Source organism: Dipodomys ordii, unplaced genomic scaffold (assembly GCF_000151885.1).
Source record: "Dipodomys ordii isolate 6190 unplaced genomic scaffold, Dord_2.0 Scaffold93, whole genome shotgun sequence".
Lineage (NCBI taxonomy): Eukaryota > Metazoa > Chordata > Mammalia > Rodentia > Heteromyidae > Dipodomys > Dipodomys ordii.
The window spans coordinates 410345-418312 of NW_012267309.1; the positions used below are offsets into that span (position 1 = coordinate 410345).

The window sequence follows — 7968 nt, forward strand, 5'->3', positions numbered from 1 at the left end:
CGTCTCCCGCGGCGCGGCGCTGGCCCCGAGGGCCCGGCCCGACCCCGCCCAGCGTCCTCCTCCCCTTCTTCCTCCTCCTCCTCCTCCGCCTCCAGGGCCTCCCTGCCTCCTTCTGCCTCCTCGACTTTCGGAGTTTGCCGGTGCTGCAGCGGCAGTGGCTCCGGCTTCAATGGCCGCCTGGTTCGTCTCCAAAAAGAGCGTCGAGGTGCCACCTACTGCATGCTTCAGGGATCGATGGGGAGAACGGAAATGTTCTGGAAATTCAACGAATGCCAAGAATTTCATTGAAAGGAGAACGGATCCTTTCTGCTTGAAATTGTGTTTGTTTGGAATGTGTTTGCCTAAGTAACTTGTCATCATCCCTTTTAACCCTTGCTTTGAGTGTTCAGACGCGAATCTAAAAACCTACTCACTTAGAAGGCAGCTAGGAAAACGCCACACCCCAGCACCAAGCACACAGGACAAATTAGTAGACTCTCATTTAATAGATCCTATGACAAAAATCGCCATTGGCAATCATAGGTTACAATTGTTCCTTGGCTGAGTGTTTTTTACTGGAGTTTTTCGAGGAATTGAGGACGTTTGTTTTTCTGGGGATAATAAATAATTTTCATCGGAGGAATTGCTAGAAAACTGGTGAATTGGAAGAAAGCAAACGGTTTTGTACAGACATTTGCAGTATGTTTCACAATACCATTGATCCACATTAAATTAGCTACAATGATGAGGCAGATTTCCTCTCCTGATTATACTGCTCAGCCTTTGGTTGTTTCCAATGTGCTAAGAACTGAGTAAGACAGCGTTTGCTCTTGCTCTCAGCGTGCCCTGGCTCAGAGAAATTCCCTTACCTCTTCTGATACTGTTTTCACTTTCTGTATGACTTCCAAAAACCCTGAAGTTTATTTCCCCACATAAATCTCTGCACTGTCACTCACAGACAGTAAGCTTTTTAACATTATGCTTTTGACCCAGCAATTGAGGCTCACACCTAGCTACTAAGGAGGCTGAGATCTGAAATCACAGCTCCAAGCCAGCCAGAACAGAAAAAAAAAAAGAATCCATGAGACTCTTATCTCCAATTAACCACCAAAAAGCCAGAAGTAGAGCTGTGGAACTGTTGCTGAAATGGTAGAGTACCAGCCTTGAGTAAAAAAACCCAATGGAAAGTACCTCGTTCCAGAATTGAAGCTCTAGGGCCAGCACACACATAGAAACTCAGTCACAAGAAACAGAGAAGCCACATTTTGAGAGGTCGAATTGGGAGTCTTTATTAGAAGCTGGATACTGCAGTTGGACTTCTATCCCAGACACCTGCAGCCCCTCAAGTACACTTAACACTGTTAGAAAACTGAGCCATGACAGTAGTAAAGCAAAGAAAGAGCAGAAGAACAATACCAACAAACCAGATCAACTCCAATGGAGAGCTGAAGTGGGAGGCCATGGTGACCAGAGGAGAGCCTGGAGACATGAGGCATGCTTAGAGGCACCTGAGCCAGTCCAGGCCTAAATAGGGTCTTGGTCAGGGGGCTGAGTCTCAGGGAGTTTGAGAGTACATGACCCAAGACCGGCAGGTCCAGTAACCTATTGTCCAAGTCCCCACCCCTGCCTCTAGGAATTCAGGCATGCCCATTAGCTAGGAGGTGAGACTTCACCTTCATCAACAGGAAGAGAAGATGGCACCAGTTAAACCCAATTTCCTGTTATCCACCATGTGGCCATAATGCTGCCTGCTAGATCCAGTAGCCTTATTTCACTGTATAGTATATACAATATCTATGCCCTTAACTTCTAATCAAGCAGATACATTTTGTACACTTCTATTTTCTAATTCTAGTCCTGCTACTATTAGAAACTAATTTTTAATGTACTATGTTTAAGCAAAGTCATAAAAGCTGCCATTAAGTCTCCTCCTATTTCCCCTGCAGCCAGATGGCTGCAGAAGTGTAGCCCCTGGTTAGAAGGGCTGTAAAGCATAGGAGGAGCGCCCAGAGGAGGGTCTGGATTACTGACTGGTTCTGGGTACCTCTGCTGGTGATCCTTTAGTCTGAAATTGCATCCGAGTTAATAAGTCAGAATGTGCTTTGCCATGACAACCAGAATGTAGGTTCACCAGTGAAATTGTGAAACAAAAATTAGAGAACTAAACAGTGGAGGGTATATACATATATACATGTGTGTACATACATTTGCATATGTATGTATATATATGTGGGTGTATATGTATATAGTAGTTGGGTGCCAGTGGTTCAAGCTTATAATCCTAGCTACTAAGGAACCTGAGATCTGAGAATTGCAGTTTGAAGCTAGTTCAAGTGGGAAAGTCAGTGAGACTCATCTCCAGTTAACCACTAAAAGCTGGAAGTGGAGCTGTAGCTCAAGATAGAACACAAGCTTTGAGTGACAAACAAAACAAAACAAAACAAAACAACTAAGGTGTAGTGCCCAGGCCCTGAGCTCAAGCCACAATACTAGTACTAAATAAATAGAATAGAATAACAGAGACCAGAGAGTATCTTTTCCCCCTTTTCCTCAGCATCTATTAGCCAGCAAATGAGATTTCACCAGATACTGGATCTCTGGCACCTTCTGTGCCTTCAATTTCCCAGTCCCCAGAACTTCAAGCAAGAACTCCTGCTACTCCATCTGTGGGTAGACTGGAGTAAGATGGAAATCAAGAGGCAGAATCTGTGCACATGTACTCTAATCTGGACCCTTACTACTACTCAGAGAGAGAGTCAGTGTTTCTGCAGTATCCACATTCTCTAGAAACTCATTGAGTTAAGACTCTCCAATGCCCCCCAACCTTAAATTTCGATTTCAGCGTCTGACTTTAATAAAGACCCTAGAAAGCTTCTAGGTCTATGAGAGGTTCCTGAGTCTTGCAAATGTTGTCATAAGTCAGCATCACCTGAGCTGGAGAGAGCTTGTTAAAATGTGGCCAACTGGGTGGTAGGACCAGATTATCTGACTTGGTAGGTCTGGGGTAGGGTCCCTGGTAATGCTGGTGTTGCTTAGAATGGTGTCTAGGTGAGCTGCTACCCTACCCTCTACCCCAAGTGAGTGACATGTTGTTATGGACTCAGGTAGAAGAAATACAACTTCTCCATATTCTAAGGTAAATGGACCTGGATTCAGCCATCCAATCCAGTGGCTCTCAGAAGTCTCTCTTTCCTCATAGAGCCTTTGGGTGGTCTTTGAAAAATAAGCATTAAAAAAAAAAATCTCAGCCGGATTGCCACGTGAATCATTTAGTATCGTGCAAGCTTACTCTCAGCCTTTCACACATTTGAAGACCTCTCTTTGGAAGGACATAACTCATCCCCATACCCAGACAGTGGATGGCTCTAGGAACAGAGGAAGCTTTATGCAATAATCTTCTTAGGTGTACTCCACTTGAGTTTGTGCACTTTAGCCTAATCCCAGGCCCACTCTCGCCCTCTGCTGGTCATATTTGTGCATTGCACAGACTGCAACTCAAAACTACCGAAATCAACCCCACTTTCCTGCCACTGAGGACAGACAAGACAGCTCCATTGATGATCTGGGTCCACAGAGCGCCAGTCATTACCAGAGAGGAAGCAGGATGACATTCTAGCATCAGAGCTATATATGCATTGCAGATGGAGGTGAGCAAGCAAACACATAGTAACTGAAAAGAACAAACTCCTTTGGACTGTGTTCTTTGAAGATTGTGTGTGTGTGTGTGTGTGTGTGTGTGATTTTCTCTAAGATAGTGTCTGTTGGGCGGCGGGTGAGGGGCACGGACAGTAGCATTAGAATCTTAGGGAAGTTGTTGGAATTGTTCACAGCAGCTTTACCCTGGATCTATTGTTTTAGAAAACGATCTGACCATTCTGAAGCCTAGTAAAAATCTGCACAAAAATTCGCCTCTTTTGAGTTGTTTTTAACAAATGCATATGAGCATTGCGGAATAGATGCTATTTTGAGAAAAAGTGATGCACACAGGAGTAAGCACCATCCCTGGTGCCTCCACAGGCCCTTCCCCCACCCAACCCAATCGTAATAACTGGCACCTGTCACTGCAGCCTTTCCACCAATGGGTCGTAGGTTTCCCACTGCCCAGCAATCCCGTCAGAGTCTGAACAGTCCTTTCGAGGGCTGGCACTGATCTTCCTTGGGTTCAAGTTCCCAGGTTCCCAGGTTCCTTTCCAGGAGCTCATTCCAGCCTAATCCCAAGAGAAGCCACATCCTTCAAGCTAATAGCTCAACCCTGAATGGCAAAAATCTCTTCAGATCTTGGAGAAAGGAAGCCCAAGCCACAAAACACAAAGGCTCCCCTCCCCTCTCCTATCCCTGCCAGATAAAACCTTTTCTTCCAAGTTCCATCTTGAGCTCACTGGCTCCCAAAACAAGAGCTCCAAAGTTGGGTTGGCCTTCAGAGATAACCCCCATTGAGGAACATTGTCCCCCTGAGCTGGCTGTTGTATATGCGTATATGTGAAGTGGCAACGTGGTTTTCCTTGGCAGAGGGCAATTGCCAAAGGAGTTAGCTGGGAGCTTTCTACAGAGATACGCCAGCCATCAGGCAATAAAGAGCTCAACCTCAGCCTGGCACCAGTGGCACATACCTGTAATCCTAGCTACTTCAGGAGGCTAAGATTTGAATATGAGGTTCAAAACCAGCCTATGCAGGAAAGTCTGTTATTCTCTTTCCTCCAAAAATCCAGAAATCTCTACCAAAAAGCTAGAAGTGGATATGTGGTTCATGTGGTAGAGTAGTAGCCTTGAGCAAAAAAAAACTCAGGGACAATACCCAGGCCTTGAGTTCAAGACCCAGTACAGGGCTGGGAAGGTGGCTCAGTGGTAGAGCACTTGCCTTGCATGCATGAGGCCCTGGGTTCAATTTCTCAGCACCACATAAGCAAAAAAGAAAAAAAGCTGGAAGTGGCGCTGTGGCTCCAATGGTAGAGCACTAGCCTTGAGCTGAAGAGCTGAGGGACAGCACCCAGTCCCAGAGTTCAGGCCCCACGACCAGACGCCCCCCCAAAAAAAGATCCAGTACACACACACACACGTACACACACACACACACACACACACACACACACACACACCTCAGCCTGAGTGGTGTGCATCCACTCCAAAATTCAAGAATGATTTGTAGAATTCAGCATTCATTTATTGCAAATGAAAAAAAAAATCTCAGAGCTAGGTCTCTGTGCAGAGAATAAAAGGGGATGTGTTCTTCCACTGGCTTTAATCCTCATTCTGTATTTTTAATCAGCCTTCCAGGCTCTAGCCAACTGTACTGCATGCTTTTATGTCTAATGAGGGTTTTGGCTCTCTTCTGCCTCTTTGTCTTTGATACCATGTGTAGCCCATTAAGGAGGAGGCATCATGCTGCCTGTCCATTCTTAATCTTTTCTGCTTACCCCAGCTGCACAGATGCTAAAACTGACATCTGTTCTCTGTAATCTCAGACTTTCTCAACCCTGCCTTATGTAAGGTTGACCTAGTTTTCCAGGTCCACTCAAATTATCAGCAAATACATAACCATGATTCTATCCATGGGACTCCACGCTCAGTGATTTGTGGGCACCTGCATCCGACCCATGGCGCTTCCTCGGGGGCCCCTCCCTGGTCTTTCTCTACATCCAAATCCTTTTTTGAGTTTCAGCTTTGTACGGAGAGGTTTAATTCACTTGTACCATCATCAGAAGCTGCCTGTTCTCTCAGACTCTACCTGTCCTGAGGCATCTCCATCTGAGATCTCTCCCATCTGAAGGACATCATCTGGGCCATCTTTTTCATTCCAGACAGTGAAAGCCTGCTTCCTTTTGGACCACATCGCCCTCCTCTTCCAGTGGGACATCGTCTACCTATCTTGCTTGCTGTGGTCTTTCTCACAACCTGGATTCAGTGTCAGCTGAATTGCCCCCCCACATTTGTCCTCTTCTGTCCAGGATCTCCATTCCCCCAGGGGGGGGCTTTTCACTGCCCTTTATTGCTACTTCCCAACAGCCATGCTGCTCTCCCTCCTTTTGTCCTGCCTTTGTCACACAACTATGTCCCTCAGTGCTAGGTCAGTTTCTCCTCTTCTTTGGACGCATCTCTTTCTTCCACATCCTGGCGTGTCCCCCTCCTTAGATCTTCTCTAGCTGCATTACTTATAAGGGGAAGTTTCCTCGGCCTCTCACACAGTTGCCTGCTCTGAAGAATGAAAAAGATCACAAGTAGCACCAGGTAAAACCAAGTTTCCTACCTGGCCCCTCTTCTTTATGATTCTTTTCCCATGAATTGCTGTTAACTTTTTTCTTCATATTCTTGATGATGGAGTGAGATGAAATCTCAGTGGTTTTGTTGTTGTCATTGTGCTAGTCAGAGCCTCGGCTTTGTCGTTTTGCTTTTTTGCTCAAGGCTAGTGCTCTACCACTGCAGCCACAGTTCCACTTCCAGCTTTTTGGGAGTTCATTGGAAATAAGAATCATTACTGCCCAGTCAGGCTTCAAACCACAATCTTTAGATCTGAACCTCCTGAGCAGACAGGATTACAGGCAAGAACTACCTACACAAAATGTTGTTTTGATTTGCATTTCCTTTATACCCAGGGATGAGTGTTCTTCGTGTATCTATTGGCTCTCTTTACTTTTTTCTGGTAAGTGTCTATTTAGCTCCTTTGACCATTTGTTAATTAGGTTATTACACCTTGGGGGCTTGGTTTTATTTTTTTTTACCTCTTTCTATATTCTTGTTATTAGACCCTTGCCAGACATGTAGCTGGCAAAGCCAACCATTCATTGAGATAATAGTTTGTGCAACCTGGTTCCTGGATATGAAAACTGGACCCAAGAAGCCAAAAGATCAACAAAGAAGTACATGGCTCTGAGATCATTTATAGAGAACTTTTGGTGAACTGTGGTTCTGGGTGGCAGTAAGACTGGAAGCTTTCTGTCTTTCTGTTATTTGGGTCAGGGGAAGGGGCTTATAGAGAAGTCAAAGTTAAAATGACTTCCTCCAAACATGCTGGCTGAATGCCCTCAGAAGCCTTTCTTGGTGCTGATGCTACCTGAATCCAATCACAGACCTTGTTTACTTGTAGTATGCTGAGAAAAATATGCAGGAAGAATGTTATAGAAGTCAGGTAATGAGTACATTTCCTTTCGGACAATGTCACCCCTGCCCTCATTCTTCCCAGTTTTCCCCTTCCATCCTCACAGATCAGGCGGTGAAAACAGGTGCTTTACACAGCTTCCCATGCTGCTGGAAATGGATGTAGTCAAGGGCAGGCAAGGCCGGCCTCTGACCCCAAATCTGCCATTTATGTATTTGCCATATTAAACATTTCATTATCTGAGCTCCATATTAAAACTTTGTTCAAAGAGAAAAAATGGTGAGTGTTTCCTCTCATATGCAGAAGCTAGATCTACTATCCACTAGAAAATGGTAAATGATACAGGCACTCTTGACAGCCACACCCAGTAAGACCAAAGGGGGATACACCAAGGGAGGAGCACAAAGGTACAATGCCTATGTGCATTTGATCATCTAAAACAATATTTATGGAAATAAACTTCAGGAAATGGAAACAAGAGGTATTTGATTTCCTTTTCTTTTTGTTTTGTTTGTTCATTTATACGTCTTGTGGGGGGTAAGGAAGAGCACAGAAACAGAGGAATAAAGGATGAACGAATGCAACAGTGATAGTCACTAGATGCCATGTTGAAAATGAACTATATGCCAGGCACTGGTGGCTCATGCCTGTAATCCTAGCTACTCAGGAGGCTGAGATCTGAGGATTGTAGTTCAAAGTCAGCTGGGGCAGGAAAGTCTGTGAGACTCTTATCTTTGACTAACCACCAAAAAACCAGAAGTGGCACTGTAGTTCCAAGTGCTATAGTGTTAGCCTTGAGCAAAAGAATTCAGGGGCAGTGCCCAGACCCCAAGTTTAAGCCATACAATTGACAGAAAGAAAGAAAGAAAGAAAAAAAGAAAGAAAGAAAGAAAGAA

General features: G+C 44.9%; 1 protein-coding gene across 1 annotated transcript in view; it reads right to left on the reverse strand.

The window, feature by feature from the left end:
- Nucleotides 1–6283, reverse strand: part of Diras2 (DIRAS family, GTP-binding RAS-like 2) — a 32082-nt gene extending 25799 nt beyond the window's left edge. The window contains exon 1 of the mRNA XM_013026365.1: nt 6224–6283. The gene's annotated coding sequence lies outside the window, so the exon portion shown is untranslated. The remainder of the gene's footprint in view (nt 1–6223) is intronic.
- Nucleotides 6284–7968: the final 1685 nt, after the last annotated feature.